This window comes from Equus asinus, chromosome 23 (assembly GCF_041296235.1).
Source record: "Equus asinus isolate D_3611 breed Donkey chromosome 23, EquAss-T2T_v2, whole genome shotgun sequence".
Taxonomy (NCBI): Eukaryota; Metazoa; Chordata; class Mammalia; order Perissodactyla; family Equidae; genus Equus; species Equus asinus.
Genome location: NC_091812.1, coordinates 7,496,492 through 7,514,279, shown reverse-complemented (window position 1 = coordinate 7,514,279; position 17,788 = coordinate 7,496,492).

The following is a 17,788-nucleotide window of genomic DNA, read 5'->3' as shown; positions in this document are numbered from 1 at the left end:
AAAGACTTACATGAAGATGTTCCTTAAAAGCTACAAGGAAGTTGGTTTCACCACAGCATTCTTTCAATGAGTGAATGTTATAGATATTCCATCATGCCCGTAGTGAAATGTTTGATAGGACTTATTTGAAGATTCCCCTAAACAGCTGCAAGCAAGGTGTTTTCACCACAGTGTTCATTCAGAAAATGAATGTTATACGTATTCTGTCATGCCTCAAGAGAACTATTTGATGTCTTATGTGAGAGTGTTCCTGAACAGCTACAAGCAAGCTTTTTCAACATAGTGTGGTTTCCTTGAATGAATGTTATGGATATCATGTTGCGGCTGTAGAGAAACGTTTGATAAGACATAAATGAAATGCTCATAAAGAGCCACTGGTTTCATCAGAACGTTCTTTCTGGATATGGAAGTGATAGCCATTCTGTAGGCATAATGAAGTGTTTGAAGAGCCTTATACGAAGACATTCCCAAGGCGCCAGAAGTAATCTGGCTTCACCACAGTGTTCTTTCAGTGAACGAGTGTTATAGCTAGTCTGTCATGCCTGTAGTGAAATGTTTAATAAGTCTTATATGAAGAGGTTTCAAACAGCCGCCAGCAAGCCGGGTTTAGCACAGTGTCCTTTAACTGTAAGTAAGTGAGAGCCATTCTGTATGGCATATGCTTAAATGTTAGAGAGGTCTTATATGAAGATGTTCCTAAATAGAATCCAACAAGATGTGTTCAGGACAGAATAATTTCATCATAAGATAGTGACAGCCGTTTAGTATGGCATATACAGAAATGCTGAAAAGGACTTCAATGAAGATCTTCCTTAACAGTCAAACCAAGCCACTTTCACCATAGTGTTCTTTCATTGAATGGATGTAATAGATATTCTGTCATGCCTGTAGTTAAATGTTCAATAGGTCTTACATAAAAATACTCCTAATAATCTACCTGAAAGCTATTAAACACAACCTTCTTTCCTTGTAAGAAGGGTATGGCCATGCTGTATGCCATATACTGAAATGCTTGAAAAGCTTTATATGAAGATGTTCCTCAACAGTTACAAGAAAACTGCTTTCATCCCTGTGTTCATTCAATGAGTGAATGTTTAGAGATTCTGTCATTCCTGCAAAGGAATGTTTAATAAGTCTTACATGAAGATGTTTCTAAACAGCTACAAGGAAATTCTTTTAAATACAGTGTTATTACATTGAATAGACATTAAAGATATCCTGTCATGACTGTAGGCAAATGTCTGATAAGACTTGAGCAAAATATTAATAAACAATTACTTGCAAGCTGGGTTCATCACAGTATTCTTTTCTGGCGATGGAGATGATAGCCATTCTGTATGGCATAAAGTGATATGTTTGAAGAGCCTTTTATTTATATTCTTAAACAGCTAACAAGCCAGATGGTTTCTTCACAGTGTTCTTTCAGTGAATGAATGTTCTAGATATTGTCACATCTGTGGTGAAATATTTGATATATGATGTTCCTAAACAGCTACCTATAAACTGGATTCAGCATGTGTTCTTTCATTTTGTGAAAATGATAGTCGCTCTGTGTGGAATATACTTAAGTATTTGAAGTGTACTATGTGCAGATGTTCCTAAACAGTGAAAAGAAGATGGTTTTTGCATAATTTTCTTTCAGATAACAAATGTTATAGACATTGTCACATCTGTAGTCAAATGTTTGATATGATTTATGTGAAAATATCCCTAAACAGCTACCTGTTGGCTTGATTAAGCACAATGCTCTTTCATTGTAAGAAAGTGATAGCCGTTCCATGTGGCATATACTGAAATGTTTGAAATGGCATATGTGAAGATGTTCCTTAAGAGCTACTTGCTAGGTGTTTTCCAGACAATGTTCTTTCAGTGAATGGATGTTATAGATAGTCTATCACACCCGTAGTGAAATGCTGGATAAGTTTTATGAAGATGTCCCTAAGTAGCTACAAGCAAAATGGTTTCACAACAGTGTTCTTACAGACATTGAATGTTATAGATATTCTGTCATGCCTGTAGTGAAATGTTTGATAAGGCTTGCATGAACACTTACATGAAGATGTTTCTCAACAGCCACAAGCAGGCTTTTTCAACACAGTATTTCATTGAATGAATGTAATAATTATCACATTGTGGCTGCAGAGAAACGTCTGATAAGACACACACAAAATGTTCATAAATAGCATGTGCCAGCTGGTTGCATCACAATGTTGTTTAATTTAATGGAAGTGATCATCATTCTGTATAGCATATGATGTGTTTGAATAGCCTTATATAAAGATATTCCTAAAAACTTATGAGCAATCTGGTTTCACCAGAGTGTGTTCCTCAGTGAAGGAATCTTACAGAGATTCTGTCAGAGCAGTAGTGACATGTTTGGTGTTTTGTATGAAGAAACCCTAAATGGCTTCCTGCAAGATGAGTTCAACACAGTGTTATTTCATTTTAAGAAAATGATAGTCATTCTGTTTGGCATAAACTGAAATCTTAGAAAAGCCTTATATCAAGATGTTCCTAATTAGCTACCAGCAATCTGGCTTCACAATAGTGTTCTTTCACTGAATGGATGTAATAGATACTTTGTAGTGAAATGTATGATAAGTCTCTTAGGAAAAGTTTCCTAAACAGCTGCCTGCAATCTGGCTTCAGCACATTATATCATTGTCTCAAAGTGATATTCATTCAGTATGTCTTATATGGAAACGCTTGAAATGGTGAACATGAAGAAGTTTCTAAATATATACAAGCAAGATTGTTTCTCCACAGTTTTCTTTCAGTGACTGAATGTTATGTATAGTCTGTCACGACTATTGTAAAATGTTTGATAAGTCTTATGTAAAAACGTTCCTAGATAGCTATCTGTGAGCTCTATTTAGCACAGTGTTCTTTCATTGTAGGAAAATGATACCCATTCATTATGGCATATACTGAAATGTGAGAAATGTCTCAAATACAATTGTTCCTAATAATAGCTTCAAGATGCTTTCACCACAGAGGTCTTTCAGTGAAACAATATTGCAGATATTCTGTGACACTTGTAGTGAAGTGTTAGTTAAAACTTACTTGCAAGCTGGATTCAGCACAGTGTTTCTTTCATTGTTGGAAACTCATATTCAATCAGAACAGCAAATATTGAAATGGTTATAATGACTAATATGAAGATGATCCTTAATGGCTGCAAGTAAGATGGTTTCACCACAGTTTTCTCTCAGTGAACAAATGCTATATATATTCTGTCCCACATGCAATGAAATGTTTGTTAAGTCTTATATGAACATGTTCCTAAACAGCTACCCGCAAACTGGGCTTAGAACAGTGTTCTCACATTGTTAGTAATTGATAGGTCATCTGTAGGGCATATGCTGAAATGTTGGAAATGTCTTATGTGAATATGCCCCTAAACAGCTGTGAGCACATTTGTTTCCCCAGAGTTCCTTTAGTGTCTGAATCTTATGGATATTTTTCAAGTCTGTAGTGTAATTTTTTAAGTATTTTATGAAGTTCTTCCTAAACAGATACTAGGAAACAAGGGTTCAGCTCATCCTTCTTTCCTTGAGTGAATATTAAAATCATTCTGTCATGACCCTAGCGCAATATTTGTTAAGACTTATAAAAAGATATTTCTAAAAGACAACTTTCCAGCTGGGTTCTTAACATCGTTCTTTCATTTTATGGAAGTGATAACCATTCTGGATGGAATACACTGAAATGTTTGAAAAGACTTGTATGAAGATACTCCTAAATAGCTACAAGCCATCTGGTTACACCACAGTGTTCTTTCATTTAATAAACTTTATATATAGTCTCCTATAGCTGTAGTGAAATGTTTTATATCATATATGAAAATGTTCCTACAGCTACCTGCAAGCTGGGATCAGCACACTGACTTTTCATTGTAATAAAGTGATAGTTACTTTGTATGGCATACACTGAAATGTCAGAAAAGACTTATATGAGTGTATTTCTAAAGAGATACAAGCAAGCTGGTTTCACAATAGTGATCTTTCATTGAATTAATGTAATAGATGTTCTGTCGCACGTGTTGTGAAATTTTCAATAAATCTTACATGAAAATGTTACTATAAGTCTACCTGAAAGCTGAGTTAGGTACAATGTTTTTTCATTTTAAGAAAGTATAGCTGTTCTCTGTGGCTCATACTGAAATGCTAGAAAAGACTTACATGAAGATGTTCCTTAAAAGCTACAAGGAAGTTGGTTTCACCACAGCATTCTTTCAATGAGTGAATGTTATAGATATTCCATCATGCCCGTAGTGAAATGTTTGATAGGACTTATTTGAAGATTCCCCTAAACAGCTGCAAGCAAGGTGTTTTCACCACAGTGTTCATTCAGAAAATGAATGTTATACGTATTCTGTCATGCCTCAAGAGAACTATTTGATGTCTTATGTGAGAGTGTTCCTGAACAGCTACAAGCAAGCTTTTTCAACATAGTGTGGTTTCCTTGAATGAATGTTATGGATATCATGTTGCGGCTGTAGAGAAACGTTTGATAAGACATAAATGAAATGCTCATAAAGAGCCACTGGTTTCATCAGAACGTTCTTTCTGGATATGGAAGTGATAGCCATTCTGTAGGCATAATGAAGTGTTTGAAGAGCCTTATACGAAGACATTCCCAAGGCGCCAGAAGTAATCTGGCTTCACCACAGTGTTCTTTCAGTGAACGAGTGTTATAGCTAGTCTGTCATGCCTGTAGTGAAATGTTTAATAAGTCTTATATGAAGAGGTTTCAAACAGCCGCCAGCAAGCCGGGTTTAGCACAGTGTCCTTTAACTGTAAGTAAGTGAGAGCCATTCTGTATGGCATATGCTTAAATGTTAGAGAGGTCTTATATGAAGATGTTCCTAAATAGAATCCAACAAGATGTGTTCAGGACAGAATAATTTCATCATAAGATAGTGACAGCCGTTTAGTATGGCATATACAGAAATGCTGAAAAGGACTTCAATGAAGATCTTCCTTAACAGTCAAACCAAGCCACTTTCACCATAGTGTTCTTTCATTGAATGGATGTAATAGATATTCTGTCATGCCTGTAGTTAAATGTTCAATAGGTCTTACATAAAAATACTCCTAATAATCTACCTGAAAGCTATTAAACACAACCTTCTTTCTTTGTAAGAAGGGTATGGCCATGCTGTATGCCATATACTGAAATGCTTGAAAAGCTTTATATGAAGATGTTCCTCAACAGTTACAAGAAAACTGCTTTCATCCCTGTGTTCATTCAATGAGTGAATGTTTAGAGATTCTGTCATTCCTGCAAAGGAATGTTTAATAAGTCTTACATGAAGATGTTTCTAAACAGCTACAAGGAAATTCTTTTAAATACAGTGTTATTACATTGAATAGACATTAAAGATATCCTGTCATGACTGTAGGCAAATGTCTGATAAGACTTGAGCAAAATATTAATAAACAATTACTTGCAAGCTGGGTTCATCACAGTATTCTTTTCTGGCGATGGAGATGATAGCCATTCTGTATGGCATAAAGTGATATGTTTGAAGAGCCTTTTATTTATATTCTTAAACAGCTAACAAGCCAGATGGTTTCTTCACAGTGTTCTTTCAGTGAATGAATGTTCTAGATATTGTCACATCTGTGGTGAAATATTTGATATATGATGTTCCTAAACAGCTACCTATAAACTGGATTCAGCATGTGTTCTTTCATTTTGTGAAAATGATAGTCGCTCTGTGTGGAATATACTTAAGTATTTGAAGTGTACTATGTGCAGATGTTCCTAAACAGTGAAAAGAAGATGGTTTTTGCATAATTTTCTTTCAGATAACAAATGTTATAGACATTGTCACATCTGTAGTCAAATGTTTGATATGATTTATGTGAAAATATCCCTAAACAGCTACCTGTTGGCTTGATTAAGCACAATGCTCTTTCATTGTAAGAAAGTGATAGCCGTTCCATGTGGCATATACTGAAATGTTTGAAATGGCATATGTGAAGATGTTCCTTAAGAGCTACTTGCTAGGTGTTTTCCAGACAATGTTCTTTCAGTGAATGGATGTTATAGATAGTCTATCACACCCGTAGTGAAATGCTGGATAAGTTTTATGAAGATGTCCCTAAGTAGCTACAAGCAAAATGGTTTCACAACAGTGTTCTTACAGACATTGAATGTTATAGATATTCTGTCATGCCTGTAGTGAAATGTTTGATAAGGCTTGCATGAACACTTACATGAAGATGTTTCTCAACAGCCACAAGCAGGCTTTTTCAACACAGTATTTCATTGAATGAATGTAATAATTATCACATTGTGGCTGCAGAGAAACGTCTGATAAGACACACACAAAATGTTCATAAATAGCATGTGCCAGCTGGTTGCATCACAATGTTGTTTAATTTAATGGAAGTGATCATCATTCTGTATAGCATATGATGTGTTTGAATAGCCTTATATAAAGATATTCCTAAAAACTTATGAGCAATCTGGTTTCACCAGAGTGTGTTCCTCAGTGAAGGAATCTTACAGAGATTCTGTCAGAGCAGTAGTGACATGTTTGGTGTTTTGTATGAAGAAACCCTAAATGGCTTCCTGCAAGATGAGTTCAACACAGTGTTATTTCATTTTAAGAAAATGATAGTCATTCTGTTTGGCATAAACTGAAATCTTAGAAAAGCCTTATATCAAGATGTTCCTAATTAGCTACCAGCAATCTGGCTTCACAATAGTGTTCTTTCACTGAATGGATGTAATAGATACTTTGTAGTGAAATGTATGATAAGTCTCTTAGGAAAAGTTTCCTAAACAGCTGCCTGCAATCTGGCTTCAGCACATTATATCATTGTCTCAAAGTGATATTCATTCAGTATGTCTTATATGGAAACGCTTGAAATGGTGAACATGAAGAAGTTTCTAAATATATACAAGCAAGATTGTTTCTCCACAGTTTTCTTTCAGTGACTGAATGTTATGTATAGTCTGTCACGACTATTGTAAAATGTTTGATAAGTCTTATGTAAAAACGTTCCTAGATAGCTATCTGTGAGCTCTATTTAGCACAGTGTTCTTTCATTGTAGGAAAATGATACCCATTCATTATGGCATATACTGAAATGTGAGAAATGTCTCAAATACAATTGTTCCTAATAATAGCTTCAAGATGCTTTCACCACAGAGGTCTTTCAGTGAAACAATATTGCAGATATTCTGTGACACTTGTAGTGAAGTGTTAGTTAAAACTTACTTGCAAGCTGGATTCAGCACAGTGTTTCTTTCATTGTTGGAAACTCATATTCAATCAGAACAGCAAATATTGAAATGGTTATAATGACTAATATGAAGATGATCCTTAATGGCTGCAAGTAAGATGGTTTCACCACAGTTTTCTCTCAGTGAACAAATGCTATATATATTCTGTCCCACATGCAATGAAATGTTTGTTAAGTCTTATATGAACATGTTCCTAAACAGCTACCCGCAAACTGGGCTTAGAACAGTGTTCTCACATTGTTAGTAATTGATAGGTCATCTGTAGGGCATATGCTGAAATGTTGGAAATGTCTTATGTGAATATGCCCCTAAACAGCTGTGAGCACATTTGTTTCCCCAGAGTTCCTTTAGTGTCTGAATCTTATGGATATTTTTCAAGTCTGTAGTGTAATTTTTTAAGTATTTTATGAAGTTCTTCCTAAACAGATACTAGGAAACAAGGGTTCAGCTCATCCTTCTTTCCTTGAGTGAATATTAAAATCATTCTGTCATGACCCTAGCGCAATATTTGTTAAGACTTATAAAAAGATATTTCTAAAAGACAACTTTCCAGCTGGGTTCTTAACATCGTTCTTTCATTTTATGGAAGTGATAACCATTCTGGATGGAATACACTGAAATGTTTGAAAAGACTTGTATGAAGATACTCCTAAATAGCTACAAGCCATCTGGTTACACCACAGTGTTCTTTCATTTAATAAACTTTATATATAGTCTCCTATAGCTGTAGTGAAATGTTTTATATCATATATGAAAATGTTCCTACAGCTACCTGCAAGCTGGGATCAGCACACTGACTTTTCATTGTAATAAAGTGATAGTTACTTTGTATGGCATACACTGAAATGTCAGAAAAGACTTATATGAGTGTATTTCTAAAGAGATACAAGCAAGCTGGTTTCACAATAGTGATCTTTCATTGAATTAATGTAATAGATGTTCTGTCGCACGTGTTGTGAAATTTTCAATAAATCTTACATGAAAATGTTACTATAAGTCTACCTGAAAGCTGAGTTAGGTACAATGTTTTTTCATTTTAAGAAAGTATAGCTGTTCTCTGTGGCTCATACTGAAATGCTAGAAAAGACTTACATGAAGATGTTCCTTAAAAGCTACAAGGAAGTTGGTTTCACCACAGCATTCTTTCAATGAGTGAATGTTATAGATATTCCATCATGCCCGTAGTGAAATGTTTGATAGGACTTATTTGAAGATTCCCCTAAACAGCTGCAAGCAAGGTGTTTTCACCACAGTGTTCATTCAGAAAATGAATGTTATACGTATTCTGTCATGCCTCAAGAGAACTATTTGATGTCTTATGTGAGAGTGTTCCTGAACAGCTACAAGCAAGCTTTTTCAACATAGTGTGGTTTCCTTGAATGAATGTTATGGATATCATGTTGCGGCTGTAGAGAAACGTTTGATAAGACATAAATGAAATGCTCATAAAGAGCCACTGGTTTCATCAGAACGTTCTTTCTGGATATGGAAGTGATAGCCATTCTGTAGGCATAATGAAGTGTTTGAAGAGCCTTATACGAAGACATTCCCAAGGCGCCAGAAGTAATCTGGCTTCACCACAGTGTTCTTTCAGTGAACGAGTGTTATAGCTAGTCTGTCATGCCTGTAGTGAAATGTTTAATAAGTCTTATATGAAGAGGTTTCAAACAGCCGCCAGCAAGCCGGGTTTAGCACAGTGTCCTTTAACTGTAAGTAAGTGAGAGCCATTCTGTATGGCATATGCTTAAATGTTAGAGAGGTCTTATATGAAGATGTTCCTAAATAGAATCCAACAAGATGTGTTCAGGACAGAATAATTTCATCATAAGATAGTGACAGCCGTTTAGTATGGCATATACAGAAATGCTGAAAAGGACTTCAATGAAGATCTTCCTTAACAGTCAAACCAAGCCACTTTCACCATAGTGTTCTTTCATTGAATGGATGTAATAGATATTCTGTCATGCCTGTAGTTAAATGTTCAATAGGTCTTACATAAAAATACTCCTAATAATCTACCTGAAAGCTATTAAACACAGCCTTCTTTCCTTGTAAGAAGGGTATGGCCATGCTGTATGCCATATACTGAAATGCTTGAAAAGCTTTATATGAAGATGTTCCTCAACAGTTACAAGAAAACTGCTTTCATCCCTGTGTTCATTCAATGAGTGAATGTTTAGAGATTCTGTCATTCCTGCAAAGGAATGTTTAATAAGTCTTACATGAAGATGTTTCTAAACAGCTACAAGGAAATTCTTTTAAATACAGTGTTATTACATTGAATAGACATTAAAGATATCCTGTCATGACTGTAGGCAAATGTCTGATAAGACTTGAGCAAAATATTAATAAACAATTACTTGCAAGCTGGGTTCATCACAGTATTCTTTTCTGGCGATGGAGATGATAGCCATTCTGTATGGCATAAAGTGATATGTTTGAAGAGCCTTTTATTTATATTCTTAAACAGCTAACAAGCCAGATGGTTTCTTCACAGTGTTCTTTCAGTGAATGAATGTTCTAGATATTGTCACATCTGTGGTGAAATATTTGATATATGATGTTCCTAAACAGCTACCTATAAACTGGATTCAGCATGTGTTCTTTCATTTTGTGAAAATGATAGTCGCTCTGTGTGGAATATACTTAAGTATTTGAAGTGTACTATGTGCAGATGTTCCTAAACAGTGAAAAGAAGATGGTTTTTGCATAATTTTCTTTCAGATAACAAATGTTATAGACATTGTCACATCTGTAGTCAAATGTTTGATATGATTTATGTGAAAATATCCCTAAACAGCTACCTGTTGGCTTGATTAAGCACAATGCTCTTTCATTGTAAGAAAGTGATAGCCGTTCCATGTGGCATATACTGAAATGTTTGAAATGGCATATGTGAAGATGTTCCTTAAGAGCTACTTGCTAGGTGTTTTCCAGACAATGTTCTTTCAGTGAATGGATGTTATAGATAGTCTATCACACCCGTAGTGAAATGCTGGATAAGTTTTATGAAGATGTCCCTAAGTAGCTACAAGCAAAATGGTTTCACAACAGTGTTCTTACAGACATTGAATGTTATAGATATTCTGTCATGCCTGTAGTGAAATGTTTGATAAGGCTTGCATGAACACTTACATGAAGATGTTTCTCAACAGCCACAAGCAGGCTTTTTCAACACAGTATTTCATTGAATGAATGTAATAATTATCACATTGTGGCTGCAGAGAAACGTCTGATAAGACACACACAAAATGATCATAAATAGCATGTGCCAGCTGGTTGCATCACAATGTTGTTTAATTTAATGGAAGTGATCATCATTCTGTATAGCATATGATGTGTTTGAATAGCCTTATATAAAGATATTCCTAAAAACTTATGAGCAATCTGGTTTCACCAGAGTGTGTTCCTCAGTGAAGGAATCTTACAGAGATTCTGTCAGAGCAGTAGTGACATGTTTGGTGTTTTGTATGAAGAAACCCTAAATGGCTTCCTGCAAGATGAGTTCAACACAGTGTTATTTCATTTTAAGAAAATGATAGTCATTCTGTTTGGCATAAACTGAAATCTTAGAAAAGCCTTATATCAAGATGTTCCTAATTAGCTACCAGCAATCTGGCTTCACAATAGTGTTCTTTCACTGAATGGATGTAATAGATACTTTGTAGTGAAATGTATGATAAGTCTCTTAGGAAAAGTTTCCTAAACAGCTGCCTGCAATCTGGCTTCAGCACATTATATCATTGTCTCAAAGTGATATTCATTCAGTATGTCTTATATGGAAACGCTTGAAATGGTGAACATGAAGAAGTTTCTAAATATATACAAGCAAGATTGTTTCTCCACAGTTTTCTTTCAGTGACTGAATGTTATGTATAGTCTGTCACGACTATTGTAAAATGTTTGATAAGTCTTATGTAAAAACGTTCCTAGATAGCTATCTGTGAGCTCTATTTAGCACAGTGTTCTTTCATTGTAGGAAAATGATACCCATTCATTATGGCATATACTGAAATGTGAGAAATGTCTCAAATACAAATGTTCCTAATAATAGCTTCAAGATGCTTTCACCACAGAGGTCTTTCAGTGAAACAATATTGCAGATATTCTGTGACACTTGTAGTGAAGTGTTAGTTAAAACTTACTTGCAAGCTGGATTCAGCACAGTGTTTCTTTCATTGTTGGAAACTCATATTCAATCAGAACAGCAAATATTGAAATGGTTATAATGACTAATATGAAGATGATCCTTAATGGCTGCAAGTAAGATGGTTTCACCACAGTTTTCTCTCAGTGAACAAATGCTATATATATTCTGTCCCACATGCAATGAAATGTTTGTTAAGTCTTATATGAACATGTTCCTAAACAGCTACCCGCAAACTGGGCTTAGAACAGTGTTCTCACATTGTTAGTAATTGATAGGTCATCTGTAGGGCATATGCTGAAATGTTGGAAATGTCTTATGTGAATATGCCCCTAAACAGCTGTGAGCACATTTGTTTCCCCAGAGTTCCTTTAGTGTCTGAATCTTATGGATATTTTTCAAGTCTGTAGTGTAATTTTTTAAGTATTTTATGAAGTTCTTCCTAAACAGATACTAGGAAACAAGGGTTCAGCTCATCCTTCTTTCCTTGAGTGAATATTAAAATCATTCTGTCATGACCATAGCGCAATATTTGTTAAGACTTATAAAAAGATATTTCTAAAAGACAACTTTCCAGCTGGGTTCTTAACATCGTTCTTTCATTTTATGGAAGTGATAACCATTCTGGATGGAATACACTGAAATGTTTGAAAAGACTTGTATGAAGATACTCCTAAATAGCTACAAGCCATCTGGTTACACCACAGTGTTCTTTCATTTAATAAACTTTATATATAGTCTCCTATAGCTGTAGTGAAATGTTTTATATCATATATGAAAATGTTCCTACAGCTACCTGCAAGCTGGGATCAGCACACTGACTTTTCATTGTAATAAAGTGATAGTTACTTTGTATGGCATACACTGAAATGTCAGAAAAGACTTATATGAGTGTATTTCTAAAGAGATACAAGCAAGCTGGTTTCACAATAGTGATCTTTCATTGAATTAATGTAATAGATGTTCTGTCGCACGTGTTGTGAAATTTTCAATAAATCTTACATGAAAATGTTACTATAAGTCTACCTGAAAGCTGAGTTAGGTACAATGTTTTTTCATTTTAAGAAAGTATAGCTGTTCTCTGTGGCTCATACTGAAATGCTAGAAAAGACTTACATGAAGATGTTCCTTAAAAGCTACAAGGAAGTTGGTTTCACCACAGCATTCTTTCAATGAGTGAATGTTATAGATATTCCATCATGCCCGTAGTGAAATGTTTGATAGGACTTATTTGAAGATTCCCCTAAACAGCTGCAAGCAAGGTGTTTTCACCACAGTGTTCATTCAGAAAATGAATGTTATACGTATTCTGTCATGCCTCAAGAGAACTATTTGATGTCTTATGTGAGAGTGTTCCTGAACAGCTACAAGCAAGCTTTTTCAACATAGTGTGGTTTCCTTGAATGAATGTTATGGATATCATGTTGCGGCTGTAGAGAAACGTTTGATAAGACATAAATGAAATGCTCATAAAGAGCCACTGGTTTCATCAGAACGTTCTTTCTGGATATGGAAGTGATAGCCATTCTGTAGGCATAATGAAGTGTTTGAAGAGCCTTATACGAAGACATTCCCAAGGCGCCAGAAGTAATCTGGCTTCACCACAGTGTTCTTTCAGTGAACGAGTGTTATAGCTAGTCTGTCATGCCTGTAGTGAAATGTTTAATAAGTCTTATATGAAGAGGTTTCAAACAGCCGCCAGCAAGCCGGGTTTAGCACAGTGTCCTTTAACTGTAAGTAAGTGAGAGCCATTCTGTATGGCATATGCTTAAATGTTAGAGAGGTCTTATATGAAGATGTTCCTAAATAGAATCCAACAAGATGTGTTCAGGACAGAATAATTTCATCATAAGATAGTGACAGCCGTTTAGTATGGCATATACAGAAATGCTGAAAAGGACTTCAATGAAGATCTTCCTTAACAGTCAAACCAAGCCACTTTCACCATAGTGTTCTTTCATTGAATGGATGTAATAGATATTCTGTCATGCCTGTAGTTAAATGTTCAATAGGTCTTACATAAAAATACTCCTAATAATCTACCTGAAAGCTATTAAACACAGCCTTCTTTCCTTGTAAGAAGGGTATGGCCATGCTGTATGCCATATACTGAAATGCTTGAAAAGCTTTATATGAAGATGTTCCTCAACAGTTACAAGAAAACTGCTTTCATCCCTGTGTTCATTCAATGAGTGAATGTTTAGAGATTCTGTCATTCCTGCAAAGGAATGTTTAATAAGTCTTACATGAAGATGTTTCTAAACAGCTACAAGGAAATTCTTTTAAATACAGTGTTATTACATTGAATAGACATTAAAGATATCCTGTCATGACTGTAGGCAAATGTCTGATAAGACTTGAGCAAAATATTAATAAACAATTACTTGCAAGCTGGGTTCATCACAGTATTCTTTTCTGGCGATGGAGATGATAGCCATTCTGTATGGCATAAAGTGATATGTTTGAAGAGCCTTTTATTTATATTCTTAAACAGCTAACAAGCCAGATGGTTTCTTCACAGTGTTCTTTCAGTGAATGAATGTTCTAGATATTGTCACATCTGTGGTGAAATATTTGATATATGATGTTCCTAAACAGCTACCTATAAACTGGATTCAGCATGTGTTCTTTCATTTTGTGAAAATGATAGTCGCTCTGTGTGGAATATACTTAAGTATTTGAAGTGTACTATGTGCAGATGTTCCTAAACAGTGAAAAGAAGATGGTTTTTGCATAATTTTCTTTCAGATAACAAATGTTATAGACATTGTCACATCTGTAGTCAAATGTTTGATATGATTTATGTGAAAATATCCCTAAACAGCTACCTGTTGGCTTGATTAAGCACAATGCTCTTTCATTGTAAGAAAGTGATAGCCGTTCCATGTGGCATATACTGAAATGTTTGAAATGGCATATGTGAAGATGTTCCTTAAGAGCTACTTGCTAGGTGTTTTCCAGACAATGTTCTTTCAGTGAATGGATGTTATAGATAGTCTATCACACCCGTAGTGAAATGCTGGATAAGTTTTATGAAGATGTCCCTAAGTAGCTACAAGCAAAATGGTTTCACAACAGTGTTCTTACAGACATTGAATGTTATAGATATTCTGTCATGCCTGTAGTGAAATGTTTGATAAGGCTTGCATGAACACTTACATGAAGATGTTTCTAAACAGCCACAAGCAGGCTTTTTCAACACAGTATTTCATTGAATGAATGTAATAATTATCACATTGTGGCTGCAGAGAAACGTCTGATAAGACACACACAAAATGTTCATAAATAGCATGTGCCAGCTGGTTGCATCACAATGTTGTTTAATTTAATGGAAGTGATCATCATTCTGTATAGCATATGATGTGTTTGAATAGCCTTATATAAAGATATTCCTAAAAACTTATGAGCAATCTGGTTTCACCAGAGTGTGTTCCTCAGTGAAGGAATCTTACAGAGATTCTGTCAGAGCAGTAGTGACATGTTTGGTGTTTTGTATGAAGAAACCCTAAATGGCTTCCTGCAAGATGAGTTCAACACAGTGTTATTTCATTTTAAGAAAATGATAGTCATTCTGTTTGGCATAAACTGAAATCTTAGAAAAGCCTTATATCAAGATGTTCCTAATTAGCTACCAGCAATCTGGCTTCACAATAGTGTTCTTTCACTGAATGGATGTAATAGATACTTTGTAGTGAAATGTATGATAAGTCTCTTAGGAAAAGTTTCCTAAACAGCTGCCTGCAATCTGGCTTCAGCACATTATATCATTGTCTCAAAGTGATATTCATTCAGTATGTCTTATATGGAAACGCTTGAAATGGTGAACATGAAGAAGTTTCTAAATATATACAAGCAAGATTGTTTCTCCACAGTTTTCTTTCAGTGACTGAATGTTATGTATAGTCTGTCACGACTATTGTAAAATGTTTGATAAGTCTTATGTAAAAACGTTCCTAGATAGCTATCTGTGAGCTCTATTTAGCACAGTGTTCTTTCATTGTAGGAAAATGATACCCATTCATTATGGCATATACTGAAATGTGAGAAATGTCTCAAATACAAATGTTCCTAATAATAGCTTCAAGATGCTTTCACCACAGAGGTCTTTCAGTGAAACAATATTGCAGATATTCTGTGACACTTGTAGTGAAGTGTTAGTTAAAACTTACTTGCAAGCTGGATTCAGCACAGTGTTTCTTTCATTGTTGGAAACTCATATTCAATCAGAACAGCAAATATTGAAATGGTTATAATGACTAATATGAAGATGATCCTTAATGGCTGCAAGTAAGATGGTTTCACCACAGTTTTCTCTCAGTGAACAAATGCTATATATATTCTGTCCCACATGCAATGAAATGTTTGTTAAGTCTTATATGAACATGTTCCTAAACAGCTACCCGCAAACTGGGCTTAGAACAGTGTTCTCACATTGTTAGTAATTGATAGGTCATCTGTAGGGCATATGCTGAAATGTTGGAAATGTCTTATGTGAATATGCCCCTAAACAGCTGTGAGCACATTTGTTTCCCCAGAGTTCCTTTAGTGTCTGAATCTTATGGATATTTTTCAAGTCTGTAGTGTAATTTTTTAAGTATTTTATGAAGTTCTTCCTAAACAGATACTAGGAAACAAGGGTTCAGCTCATCCTTCTTTCCTTGAGTGAATATTAAAATCATTCTGTCATGACCCTAGCGCAATATTTGTTAAGACTTATAAAAAGATATTTCTAAAAGACAACTTTCCAGCTGGGTTCTTAACATCGTTCTTTCATTTTATGGAAGTGATAACCATTCTGGATGGAATACACTGAAATGTTTGAAAAGACTTGTATGAAGATACTCCTAAATAGCTACAAGCAATCTGGTTACACCACAGTGTTCTTTCATTTAATAAACTTTATATATAGTCTCCTATAGCTGTAGTGAAATGTTTTATATCATATATGAAAATGTTCCTACAGCTACCTGCAAGCTGGGATCAGCACACTGACTTTTCATTGTAATAAAGTGATAGTTACTTTGTATGGCATACACTGAAATGTCAGAAAAGACTTATATGAGTGTATTTCTAAAGAGATACAAGCAAGCTGGTTTCACAATAGTGATCTTTCATTGAATTAATGTAATAGATGTTCTGTCGCACGTGTTGTGAAATTTTCAATAAATCTTACATGAAAATGTTACTATAAGTCTACCTGAAAGCTGAGTTAGGTACAATGTTTTTTCATTTTAAGAAAGTATAGCTGTTCTCTGTGGCTCATACTGAAATGCTAGAAAAGACTTACATGAAGATGTTCCTTAAAAGCTACAAGGAAGTTGGTTTCACCACAGCATTCTTTCAATGAGTGAATGTTATAGATATTCCATCATGCCCGTAGTGAAATGTTTGATAGGACTTATTTGAAGATTCCCCTAAACAGCTGCAAGCAAGGTGTTTTCACCACAGTGTTCATTCAGAAAATGAATGTTATACGTATTCTGTCATGCCTCAAGAGAACTATTTGATGTCTTATGTGAGAGTGTTCCTGAACAGCTACAAGCAAGCTTTTTCAACATAGTGTGGTTTCCTTGAATGAATGTTATGGATATCATGTTGCGGCTGTAGAGAAACGTTTGATAAGACATAAATGAAATGCTCATAAAGAGCCACTGGTTTCATCAGAACGTTCTTTCTGGATATGGAAGTGATAGCCATTCTGTAGGCATAATGAAGTGTTTGAAGAGCCTTATACGAAGACATTCCCAAGGCGCCAGAAGTAATCTGGCTTCACCACAGTGTTCTTTCAGTGAACGAGTGTTATAGCTAGTCTGTCATGCCTGTAGTGAAATGTTTAATAAGTCTTATATGAAGAGGTTTCAAACAGCCGCCAGCAAGCCGGGTTTAGCACAGTGTCCTTTAACTGTAAGTAAGTGAGAGCCATTCTGTATGGCATATGCTTAAATGTTAGAGAGGTCTTATATGAAGATGTTCCTAAATAGAATCCAACAAGATGTGTTCAGGACAGAATAATTTCATCATAAGATAGTGACAGCCGTTTAGTATGGCATATACAGAAATGCTGAAAAGGACTTCAATGAAGATCTTCCTTAACAGTCAAACCAAGCCACTTTCACCATAGTGTTCTTTCATTGAATGGATGTAATAGATATTCTGTCATGCCTGTAGTTAAATGTTCAATAGGTCTTACATAAAAATACTCCTAATAATCTACCTGAAAGCTATTAAACACAACCTTCTTTCCTTGTAAGAAGGGTATGGCCATGCTGTATGCCATATACTGAAATGCTTGAAAAGCTTTATATGAAGATGTTCCTCAACAGTTACAAGAAAACTGCTTTCATCCCTGTGTTCATTCAATGAGTGAATGTTTAGAGATTC